Genomic DNA, 13890 nt, shown 5'->3' on the forward strand with positions numbered 1-13890 from the left:
GTTTCCTCAAAAAGTTAAAAATAGAACTACCATATGATCCAGCAACCCCAGTTCTAGGTATATATTCAAAGGAAATGAAATCACTCTCTCACAGAGATATCTGCACTGTCAAGTTAATTGCAACATTCACAATAGCCAAGACCTGGAAACAACTTAAATGTCCGTTGGATATAGATAAAGAGAATGTGATATATATATATATATCTCCATTAAAAATAGGAAACCATGCCATTTGCAACAACATGGATGGACCTGGGGGGCATTATGCTAAATGAAATAAGTCACAGAAATACAAACATTGTATGATCTCACGTATATGTGGAGTATAAGAACATTGAATTCAGAAACAGAGGGTAGAATGGTGTTTGCAAGGGCTAAGGGGTAGAGGAAATGGGGGAGATATTGGTCAGTGTACAGACTTTCAGTTATAAGATGAATACGTTCTGGGGATCTAAGGTATAGCATGATGACTGTAGTTAACAATACTGTACTGTATAATTGAAAATTGCTATGAGAGTAGAGCTTTAATATTCTCTCCATAAAAATAACAACAAAATGGTAATTATGTGAGGTGCAGTTTGTGTTAACTAACCTTACTGCGGTAAATATTGGGTTGGCCAAAAAGTTTGTTCCATTAGTGAATACGTTGTTCAAAAATGTTCTTGGTGAAAATGAAAGACCTTTTACTTTTACTTAAAACCGAATGAACATTTTGGCCAACCCAATATTTTTAATATATATGTGTATCAAATCACCACATTGTACACCTTAAACTTATACACTGTTATATGTCAATTATATCTCAATACAGCCAGAAAAAAATAAAAATAAAAGGGTACATTAGTGAAAAAATCATCAGTGCCAAACTTTTCCAGAAAGTTCAAAAGTAAATATCTACCTGCCTATTTGATGTGTACACTTGAATAGGCATCTCAAAATTAGTATGTCTGAAAAAGAACTCCTGATTCTCTGTAACTCACAACCTGCTTTTCTTTCAGTAGTCCTGTCTCCTCAATTGGCACCATCATCCATCCAGTTGGTCAGGTCCAATATAGACTCATCACTGATTCTTTTCTTTTACATCTCAAATCCAGTCAATCCATCAGTATAATCCTGTTTGCTCCACATTCAAAATATCCTATATTCCAAATTCATGTGTCTCACCCTTCTCTGCTAACAATCTGGTATAAGCCACTAGCACTTCACACCGAGGCCACCCAGACCACAGTCACTGCACCTCCTTATTTCCACATATATCCTCCTTCAGCCTCCTCTCCAACAGCAGTTTGAATATCTCTAAAAATATCAGATAGTGTGACTTCACTGCTCAAAACTCTCCAACAGTTTCCCATTTCACTCAAAATAAAATGTATCCTATGAAAACCTGACCAATATAAACCGAGGGCCCCTCTCTTACTTCACTTCTTCAATCTCTCTCTCCTATTCACTGGGTTCCAGCCACACCGTGAGGTTCTTGGAACATGTTCAGTATGCTCCCAGATCAGTCATAGTCTGCATTTGTTCTTCCCTTTGCCTGAAACACTTCTTTTCCTACCAAATGAACACCGGACTCAATCACTTCCTTCAAGACTCAGTTCAAATATCAATCCCTAAGAAAATTCTTCTTAACTATAAAACAATACCCTTCTCATTTTCAATCCCCTTAACTTATTTTAGTTGTCTTCATAACACTTATTAATGACATATTTAATATTTATTTGTTTAATATTCATCTCACACAGTAGAATATAAATTAAACTCTAAGAGGGTAGGGACATCTGTTTTATTTACTGCAATGGCCCCATGCCTAGTTAAGTCCCTGACTCATGGTAGATGGAAAACAAATATTTACTGAATGGATGAATAAATGATTGGTCAATTCAAGTGTCTTAAGATAATCACAACATTGAAATGTGGTTTGTTGAAGTGGTGGTAGTGATTGTGTTTAATAATAATTTAAAAAACCCTGAAAACTTATGGCTCATAGTCTCCACTAGTCAGGATTTGTTTTCCTGTAGTTCTAAAATTATCTAACCATGAAGCATTAAACTGATTTGCGAAAACAAATTCTTAAGATGAATTGATTTATTCACTATACTCCATACATTTTCCCTAGAAAGGTTAAATAAAAATTAATTAGTGAAAGCAATTTTAACAGAGGGAAGCAGGAACCATAAAGGGCTGCTTTTTAGTTTATATATTACGGAAGTAAGCCTATAGCTTTAGGTATTAATAAATTCCTTGGGATAATTAGTAAATTAATTCTTTAATGTTCATAATATTTACAAATCTTTTAATTTTCTAATTGTTTTGTGATCATTAGTAATTTTTTAGTGGGTTGTCAATATAAGCATTCTTTTGAGGTGAGTTGAGAAAATGTTTAAAATGCCTTTCTATATAGGGTATATAAAGCCACAGGATATCAACACAGGCTTTGTAATTTGATTTATAAGCTTCGATTACCCATCCCTTGGAAAGTAATATTGTGAAAGGGTGGTAAGAACAAAACACACACACACACACATGTCTATACCTTGATTTTATGCACAGTTGTCATAGTACATAAGAGCACAGAGAGGGAGTGAGATAACGCAGTAAGACAGGTGAGAGATTAGAAAAGTGTCATCACTCACTTACAATTTTATTCCTTTTCCTCAAGAGGCAGAGAAAAATATCATCTCTTTATATTAATTTCAATAAAGAAAACTCTGAATGATGTCACCATGGATGAAAATGATTTCATGGAAATCATTATGTGTTGAAGAATATCCCAAGGGAATAGAAAGATAGGAAGATTGTTTTATTAAATCACAGAGATGCAATATAAATATTCTATACAAGCATATTCCCATGTGAGAAATAGAATCTAATTTGGGATTTGCAACTCTTTCATCAAAGCATCAGGTTTGTGATCTTGGGAAGCATTTACCTTGAAGGTGGGACAAATCATAGCCCTAGGTTTTTAGACAACTAGAAATGGACTTTGCTTATCTCCATTTTCTCATTTACATTTAAATCTTATTGAGTGAATGTCCAAGAAGTTTAAAATATTGTGATATGACCTTATATAACTTATTTGACAAGGGACTGACTAATAAAATAATCTTTAATAGAGCTGTAATTTCTTATGGCATTTTATTGGCAATTACTGGAATCTAATAAATGTTTTACAGCTCAACAAATTCTTTGGGGAAATTTATGCAACACATGAGAAAAATATGTACTGAAAAGAAAAAAAAGTGCAGAAACAAGACAATCTCAAATTAAAGCATATATGTATTCTATAGAAATGGTTTTGTTTGTTTTTATTTAAAACGTCTTACCTTTAAAGAGATCTCAAACAACAGTTAGAATAAGCTGAATTGATTAACTCTTCAAAGAGTTCCTAAATATCTACAGGTAGTTTAAAAAAGGAAAAGAGAAAAGTCTTGTCTCATACCAGGAAATGTTTTGAAGTGGTCTATCATTATTAATTAACTTAAAATTCACTGTCAAAACATTAGTCACATGTTTGCTATTAACGTCAACTTAATCAGTGCTTTCATGTGGAAACCTCAGATTTCTGCCCGATACTGCATTTCAAGACAATGCTCCAAGAAAGGGGTGATTTTGGGGGACGGGAGCTTTGTTAATAAGACATGTCTAATCATTCTATAATTACCATTTAAAATAAATGACACTCAAACAAAAAATGTGAGGAAAAAATAGATTAAAATAGAGCTAATTTCTCACACAAGATAGACGGGTTTTCCCTCTATTTCAAAGTCAACCAGTAGCAGATAGGCAAGGACCCAATTAATTGGATAAATGAAATATTTATGTAAATTCTTAGAAAGCAATCTAAGACATAGTGGCCAAATGATTAAGTTGCATGTGCCATTTGAATAATAGACGTAAGAGTAAAATAAAAAACCTTCGTTGCTCTGTTCATCTCCTCTTTTATTCATGTTCATTCTTTTATCTCCTTGTTATACTTTTAAAAGTATGTTTAAATAAGTGTGATTGCTCTTAAATATTTCAATATTATACCAGTTTGACAGGTATAGGGTGGTTTAATGGAAAGACTATGTTACTTTATGTTGTGAGATTCAGGTCTAAATCTTGACTATCTGATGTAAGAAAAGTTCTTTTATTATTTTCTTAAAATTCATTTTTTAAAATTGTTACTCATTTTAAATCATGACTGTACCACTTATTATGTATGTGTTTTGGAATATATGTTTTCTAGTCTCAGATTCTTCATTTGTGAAATATGGAAAAATGACACCCATCTTGAATCTTTGTTGTTAGATAATATATGTAGAAATGTCCATCTAACATGATGCCAGAAGAACAGGAAGCACAGTAAATTTTTTTTTTTTTTTGCACAGTAAATATTGGTTGAATCTGAAAAAAGTGTGTAAGAGCATTAAAAGGAATTCACTTTATTGGGTTAGGACCACTAGCCTTTTCTTTTTTGGGGGTGGTCACATTCTTTTTGTTTCAATTGTAGTATAGTTGGTTTACAATGTTGTATTAGTTTCAGGTGTACAGCAAAGTGATTCAGTTATAAGTGATTCAGTTGTAACAATACAGAGAATTATAAATTTTTAAGGGAAAATTAAGGGAATTAATGGAAGCATAAAACAGAAAAACTTTAATAATTTCAAATCACATGGTTAATTTCTAAAGGGGCTATACATCCCTTTGCACCATGAATCCTGTATGGAAAGTCAGAAGAATGTCTTTAAAAAATCATCATTCAACACTTTATAACTGAGTAGCTCTACTTGACTAATATAGCCCCAGTGGCTGAAAAAATATTACCTATTCTATAAAAACAGGCTGGCCAAAATCGTTAATGGTGCTTTATTGGCATTGATCGACTGCCTCATTGCTTCAACAGATAGTTTTGCATGAGTAATTGTAGGTCACTACCTGTAAAGTGGATGAATTTGCATAGGGCACATTAATCAACAATCATTCCTGCTTTGAGAAATAATGAAACAGATGGCAATAGCAATAGTACAAGTGACTGACTTTTGCCTCAGCAGTCTGGGTGGATGCTCAATCAAGAAAATTAGTTTATTGTGGTGATGATTTATTTTAGCTCCCAAGTGCTGTCTCTAAGTAGCAGTTCAAGGAATAAGACCTTCTGAAATGTCTCTAGGCTTTTTTCCCCCTAAAATTGCAATAGCAAAATGATGTCTTTAGTATTACATGTTAAAAGACAAATACCTTCATAGGCTATTTCCCATTGGCATTCATTTTTCAATGACTTCAGGGTGTAGGTTGCAATTTCTGCCTAATGCCACTTGTTTATAAGCTGACTTTGGTAAACATCGCTGCTATATTTCAAATTTACTCTTTAATCTGAGTTTATGACGGGTTCATCCCCTAGGCTAGCCTGAACAATTATTTTTTTATTTCTTCAAGTTTAAGAATCATAGCAACAGCTCTGGAAAAAGCATATGTTCACAGTTACTGTCATTTTTTTGGTAAGTTAATTGGAGGAAAACAAGACCTATTCTAGTTTGACATGATCCTTGCTATTGGGCAGAATGAGATGGGGAAGCAGAGTACATTATTCCATCAGGTGCATTTACTCCACATTAGTATTGGCTTTTAGTGAAACATAAAAGATATTTATATAAAAAAATCATGGGAAAAGTTCACAGTAGAAAATGTCAAAGTTGTAATCTCTAGAAGAGAAGAAATCAGAGTGATGACACCAAGTATTCAAGACTGATGACAGGGAAGATATATTTTATGTCCACAAAAGATGAAGCAATTCTAAAGTCAGCAAACATTTTAGGAATTAGGGGACCATTGCTACGTGAGAGTGATTTTTTTTTAACTTTAAGAATAATTACTTGCTCTCAAGTATGGTATCAACTTTGTAGCACCTCCGTCCTTGGAAACTTTAAGAACAAGTTGCGTGTAGTGATTTCAGAATTGATATCCAAGTGTGCAGGTGACTAGACCAGATGGACCTTGGTCCTTTCCAATTACATAATTCTATGGTGATAGGAAATCTCAAATTCCAATCTTGTCTTGGCATATTTGGTAGGTTCCTGACAGGAAAGCAGCTGGTGTTTGTAGTTGTGTAATGAAACTTCAAACATCATTTGGGCTAACTGTATTAAAATATGAAGAAAAGCATCCTGGTTTGGTAATTTTCATTTAACCATTTCTCATAAATTTTATACACTTCACTTTGAATTGGGTAATTGAGCTCTTGTTTTATCCCCATTCAATACTAACATCAGCAAAATCTGGAACTCTATGCATGGATTGGAGGACATGCATGCAGAATCACATTTTGGCAGAAGTGAAGTCCAACAGGTATACAGGGAGCTCAGCTCCGTGCTCTGTGATGACCTAGATGGGTGGGATGGGGGGTGGGAGGGAGGTCCAAGAGGGAGGGGATATAGGTATACATATAGCTGATTCACTTCATTTGTACAGCAGAAACTAAAACAACATTGTAAAGCAACTATACTCCAATAAAAAAAAATAACAACAACAACAACAAAAAAAGAAATCGAGCAGGTAGTAGGTAGTAGGTAGTATCTAGCAGATATAGTTATTATAACGTCTTGGAAAGGTCCCTAAGATTAAGGGGAAGAGTCTATTCTAACACTTAAATAAAACACAAAAGCAAAGTTTACATGAAAAGTTTATATGAAAAGCTAAGTAACTGAACTCCAGCCATACAACTCAGCACCAGGTCAGACTGCCAGAAAATAGCAGACTTAACTGTGAAACTGAGACTTCAGTGCCTGGTCTTGAAGTAAGTGAGAAAAGCAAGACAGAGATTTAGACCTAGTAGGATCAAAGTAATAGGTGGGATACCAAGAATGAGACTGATGTACGAACAACTTCCAAATCTAGCTACCAAAAGTAGGCTCTAATGTGTGCAATGACACGGATACAAAGAAAGTGAAAGCCCATTTTTCAGTAGGATACTGTCAGGGCAGGAAGAGAATGTTTATGCAGAGTGCCTTAAATTGCTTAATTTTTCTTCTTGACTCTATTACTGGTCCCAGGAATTGGAACTGGCTTAAACTACAGGTGAAGGTCAAGAAAGCCCAGCTGAGAGGAAGATTTGGAACCTTGAAGTGTCTAATAAAAACCTTGGAGAGAAACAAGGTTACCTCAGGTGCACTCGCTTGAAGACTGGCAGTGCTACTGGATAAGGTGAAGATGAGGAACTGTGAGCCTGAGTAACAAGTAAGATTAGGACTACAGACTCATCTGGTGCTGCTGAATGTAAGAAATGTGTAGTCATTTGAGTGCAGCAGGGTAAACATAGTAGAGGACTAATTTGTTCAGCTACTGTTCCAGCTTATTGCACATCTTTGGCACATAGAAGTGCTTAATTGCTACAGACATGGCCTCTGATGCTAGTCTAGGGGTCTTTCTGAGCTATTTTTCTCTGAAATATTTCATAAGGGTGAATATGAGCTCCAAGACCAGAGACAGTGAGATTAAAAGAAAAAACAATAACTATATTCTACCTCCTGTGCCCTTATGTATAATGATTATTTTTGAGTCACTAAATGTCACAGGTGGAAATCAGTAAAGTCAGTCAAAAGTCCATGACAATGACATGCCCCAGGAATAAAAAAGAAACGTTCCCATTAAAACTAGTCATTACAGAGATCTGCCCGCACCATGGAGCCATAACTTTCCATCCCATTTTAGCAGGATTAACTAATACAATCAAATGAATTTTAATTCAAGTAACAAAGATCTGATACTTGGATTTTTTTTTCAATGGAAACAGAAAAAAAATCTTATTACAAATAATTCCCCTATATCAGAATTTTCTTTCCAGTTTATTTTTATAATATGGTGTCATGTCTTGAAAGAAATGGAAATAATAATAGAAATCTATTTGATATTCAGTAAGGTTTTCCTATTGGTCACACATATTATACAAATTAATAAATACATATGTACAATAAAGATTACATTGATATTGCTTATGGATATAGTTGTGATAGTTATTCTCTGTGAAATAGGGTTGAATTGCTAAGACACAAGTTCCTAACAATTATTAATGATATGTTACTTTTCCAACCTAAGAGAACCTACTCATTTGATGGTCATAAAAACTGTTTAAATTATTACCATACTATGCTATTTTAACTATTTGATAATATTATTGGGGAGAGAGTTATGAATGCTCTAGTCAATATCTCTAACCCATAGTAATTTCTCCTGTCTTTGGAATTATAGATAAAGATTAATATAGTTTTATAAAGATTAATATAATGTAAGGATAACTGTTCTCCCAGCTTATAAAGTATCAGATCATTTTGAAAAGTCACTGTAGTTTTTTCAGAGAAATATTTGTGTATATATATACATATATATATATACATACACACATTTATATGTTTCTATAATTTTTTGAATCTCAGTATTTCAGTTCTTAAATTTTTAGAGATCTAAAAAAAGGTTTGGAATGATTTTAAGAGAAAAGACACAGGATATTATGTGGCCTAGGACAAAATAATTATTCTGCAGTATTTAATCATGTCTAATATTCATGCTAATGATCTAGTTTTAGACTAGTGAACAATTGAGAGTATACTGCCATTGTTTTATCAGAGTCTTGCTATAAAATGAGGCAAAAATATTTTTCAAAACAGACTGAAAATGACAGGGTTTTGCATAATATGAAAACTTTGACATTCTACTCTTTAGTAAGACTTCCTTTCATAACCCTACTCCTACACATTTAAAATGTATTTTTTATACCCTTGACAGTAAAGAACAGCTTTAATTATTCTGAAATCTGAAGGTGAGAAGTTAAGACACATGCATTTAGAAAACAATAACATAAAAAATAAAAGAGAAACTTTGGCTTTCTCAGATGGCACACACTGTTTCTGGAAGATCTGACATTCTTCCAATAGAATTTCCAGTGACATGGAATTTTCCTGGTATATCTATATATTTAATTAAATAGGGAAGTTTATTCTAAACAAACACAAATGTTTATGGTTCTGCTTGACTGACAACCTTTCTCTTTGCCAAACATTATTGTTTGGAAAGTCATTAAAGGTCTGACTAGAAACAACTCTACATTAAAAGAAGAGAATTCTTCTTTTAGTTTGCAGTAATTAAGTCACTTGATAGCAAGTGGGGCTGCACTGGAGCAACGAATGGATTTTTGCCGAAGCTGCTATACAGCTCATAAGTGAGCTTAGATGTCAGCATATGTTTTCCAAATAAGTCAGGTATCCCTTTGCATATGCACTTACTTGCCTTTGGAAAAGCAACCCAGTTCACTGTTAGACAGAAAACACCCTATAAGAAAATAGGTTCTTCACCCAGTGAGCTTGGAAAGCACTCAAATAAACAAATTTAAGCAGGTTTTCTTGTTTCGGCAAAATTCTAAGAGTATTTAATATGCAGTCGTGTCTTGTGAGTAAACTGGAGATGAACGTTTTCAAAAATTGACTACTAAACTTCTTTTCCCCCATAACGTTTCATGGTATTGGTAGTTTGGGGGATTCACTTCTGGGTATATTGCTCTGAAGTGTTATTCAGGTAGTAAATCTAATCTACCTCTGACATTGTGGAATTGATCTACCTCATGCCTCACTTCCTCAGACACAAACTGGCTCATAAAAGAAACTATCTGAAATGTCTGCCTTCTAGGTAGACTCTTCCCTACTATCTACTTCCCTCTTTAGCTTGTGCTTGTTCCCCTAGCTCTAAGTTTTGGACTCCATGAACTTGTTATAACACCAGAATGGCAGGATAAGTGGAGGAACCTCTTTTCCTCTCTCTCCACCACCAGCTTTCTAAAATAATTTGGTAAGCACACTCACTCAGCTTCTTACCTTCCCCAGTACTCTAAAAGAGGGAAGAGATATGGAAATATATGTATATGTATAACTGATTCACTCTGTTATAACGCAGAAACTAACACACCATTGTAAAGCAATTATATTCCAATAAAGATGTTAAAAAAAAAAGAGTATTACTTTTGTGAGCTCAGTTTGAGGTTTTTATAACACAGAATAGAATTGATAGAGGCAGAGGAGAGATAGTGGAAAAGAGATTAATAATAATAATAACTACCAATAAGAAATTCATACTGCTGGCTTTTCTGGAACAGCTACTGTTTGTCAAGAATACGGTAGTAAATGAAATAGAAAGAAAAGGAACAGAAGCAGGACATCCGTCAAGCTACATAATAAAAAATAATCATAAAAAAAGGCAGGAGGAAAAGAGAAAAGCCTTGCTGGCTGAAGAGGCAGGAGCGGGTACAATATGTAGGAATAGGCTTGAGTGAAGCCTTTGGAACTACTACAAGGATGAAAGACAATTTAGGGTGAGAATAAAGGTAATTCTGAAAAGTATCTAATTGATTCTGATGTGAATCTCCTTTAATTATCTAGGTAAAAACTGGGATTCCTTGTTAATTACTTTTAGCTATTGGGCTAGTTTCCACAAATGAATATAACTTATACAAGGACAATGAGGCACTTTGAGTTAAATTTAGATTGTATCAGCCTCTTCCACTGGCAAACCTTCTGACTTGTGGCTTTTAGTTTCTTATCAGTTCTTTGCTCTGCCTACTGTCTTGGGTTTTGACAGTACCATCTGTCTTGAATGAGAAAATTTCTGTACCATTTTCTAAGGCCCTGCCATTCCAAAGAGGACCACCCCTTAGCCCTGAGTTCTTTCTTCCCATCACCCTTTCCTATCCATAGTCAGTGGGACAGGGCACTTTGTTAATTACCTTCCAATATCTTCTACTTGGAAATAGAGAAGTTCTCATGTGGTGCTAAAGAACTGACTTCTCTGTTGGTCCAATTTGCGACCAATCCTGCTTTGTTGATGCTTGTTAATCTGTCCTGTCTGTGCCACCGTGTTTTTAGACCAAACAAATGAAAACTGAAATGATAATTTCTTTATATCAGAGACTCAAGATGTCCACAACTCAGCTGGGGCTGGGAAAAGTAAAATCCTTAGAGTTCTATTTACGAATATGCAGAGCCAAAGAAGGGAGAAGAAAGAGAAATTGGAAAAAGAGAGTTCAAAAGCTGTGAGAGCCTGGATTGTGCATCGGACGAAAGCATGGAAGTGAAGATATCTGCATGTGGATAGTACTGACTTTGCCCAGCTAGTCAACAGAATTGAAGAAGCCATGAAATAGGCAGAAGGCAGGGTAAGGACACGTATGTAACTTCCCTTTATGCAGTTAAGGCTTGGAAGACTCCTTGTCCACACCTTACTGGGCTGACATCTGTACTATCCATGGAAAACTCTCAATCACACTGCAACCACACAAAGTTCAGATGTTATCTTTCAAGATGTAAAAAAGGTATACTATTATTGCTATAATTTTTTCTCCTCTTAGTTTTCCCCAAGCTAAAAAAGTTACTCTGTCTCTAACACTCTGTGCCAAATATCTGCACTCATTTATGTATTACCTGACCATACCATGTCTCTGTCTGTGCAATGTGTCTCTCCTTTAGGCACCCTGTGATTTGGCAGCATGCCACGGCAATTCATCACATTTTCATACCTTGCTCCAGCTTGACTGGCAAGAGAACACACAACAGGGTCTCCTATTTGCATATACATCCTTGTCCTTTTTTGTTATTTTCTATGAAGGTCTCCTGTTTAACCATTTTGCTTCCTTTAAGAAGAGGTTATAAAATAATTTACAAATAAAGACTTTATGAAGGGATTCACATTTAGGTTTGCTTATCACATATGAGATCACATAATATTACATTTTTCCTCTGTTGTTTTTCATGTACATTTTGCACTAAACTTTAAACGTTTTGCATGTTACTATGTGCAAATCTTATGACAATTACTCCATTGCTTCTATTATTTATCCTTTCTATAAATTCCCTTCTTGTTAATTGCTTTTTCCTATTTAGATAGTAAAAATTGAGTCTCATAATGATGTTAGATGGCATTTTAAAGAGAAGCATCACATGCTTATTTGTTTTTGAAACAGTACTGACTTTTTAATACTCCATTGAAGTCCTCATTTAATTTTTCTATCAATCTGTCGTATGGTTTATGTTTCATATTACCTCGATTCATAAATAGGTATATTTACCATTTTCCTTAGAATAGACTTGTATAGAGCCTTTGCCATCTTATGATTTATATCTTTTTATTTATACAAAAGTTATTCATCATCATGCACTTTTTATACTTGAATATTAAATAAGGGAAAGGTTCATGTAATTTCTCAGAAGTTTCTTTCAGCCTAACTGGAAACAGGTATTTGGTTAGAATTTGCAACAAATCTAATGCTCAACACATGGAATTGAATGTACAACTTTTTCTTCATTTCTTACTGAATCTGGCTAGCACACCACAAGGTGAATCCGAAGTCATGTGAGGCTTTCTGCCAATAACACTGGAATGTGTGGAAATGGGAGATGATAGTGAGAAGTTTTTTCAGCTTCAAATATTTAGGGAATGCATACATTCTATTAAAAATATACATAGTGAATTGAGCAGAAAGATAGCTAGTGGAGTATAGATTTTTATGGATTTGTGTGAGTTTGCTCTGTTTAGATACAGGCAACACGTAGACAGGAACTACCTTATGCATTTTTCCAACTAACACAGAACTAGCATAGTAGAAACTCAGGACAGTTTTAGAAAGAAATGAATTAACTCCATCAATTTTGGGAGAAGTAGTAAGTATCTGCTATTTTTTGTTTTCTCATATTTATTCTTCATTCTTCTGTTAACTCTACCTCGGTTTCTTCTGGAAACAACCCTCACCCCCAAATTCAGCTCCCACGCCTAAAGTGAAGCTTTTTATCTGGTTCAAAGTTAAAGCCTGTGACCTATATGTAAGTCAATTAATGCATCAATGCACCAATTGGGTTCATGTCCCAATGAATTGAAGGAATTTTCTTAGAGAAATATTTAGAATGGTACTCTTGTTCTTAAGCATGGACTAAAACTCAGTAAACACTGGCTAGGGAGAAGCTGTAATCATACTGTGACCATGCAGGAGGCCATCCCGTGGTAACTGAGGATAGAAGCGCATAGACAAAGGCAGAATTAAGAGACAGAAAAAAACTAGCTCCTTGATGATGCAATTAAAACCACTGCCTCCGGCTTTGGAGCCAGCCATATCTTGAGACCTATTAGCCTAGTGAGACAGGAAAAAAATTCTCTATTTTCTTCAATACAGACTTTACATTTTTGCAATTGAAAGTTTCTTTAATAACAAGAAAAAAATCACTAAAGCTCCACTGTAGAAAAACTGAATGAAGTCTTTGCTCTCTCATTCCGTCCAAGAATAGAACCAGTCTATATCTCAACTATTTAAGCAGTGGCTTTCAAACTATACCCAAACTGTACCCTCATCCAAGTGCTCCTGGGAGAGAAGAGAAGGATAGAGACACAGAGTTCTAGAACATCATGCTGAATCAACCAGAGACATTCCACATCTCTACTGAGCTTTTGCAGGAAGAGTTCTGAGACTAAGACAAGTTTGAAAGCTACCGGTTAAAACTATGTTTTTATACCTCTTAAGCAGACAGCAGAACTGAAGGATGTATGTATTGCTCTGTTTTAAAAAACTCAACGGTAATACTATAGATCCATGTTTACATTTATAATCTTTCCCCTTAATAAAAAATGGCATTATTCAGTGGTAACTGAAATCACTCTACAGTTTATGACATCTTTTAACTTTCATCATTTAGTGTTTTACTTCTCTTCCTGCAGTCGTGGAAAACTAAATCTCTGGTATCTTTTACATACTTTTAATATGCATGAAAAAGCACATTTCTTTAACTAGTACTTTGTTAAATACATCAAATCAAGTATTCGCATTTATCTAGTGAGACTTTCCCTTAATAAAAGAATATATTTAATTTCTAAAAAATTACATAAAAA

Source organism: Phocoena sinus, chromosome 13 (genome assembly GCF_008692025.1).
Source record: "Phocoena sinus isolate mPhoSin1 chromosome 13, mPhoSin1.pri, whole genome shotgun sequence".
Classification (NCBI taxonomy): domain Eukaryota; kingdom Metazoa; phylum Chordata; class Mammalia; order Artiodactyla; family Phocoenidae; genus Phocoena; species Phocoena sinus.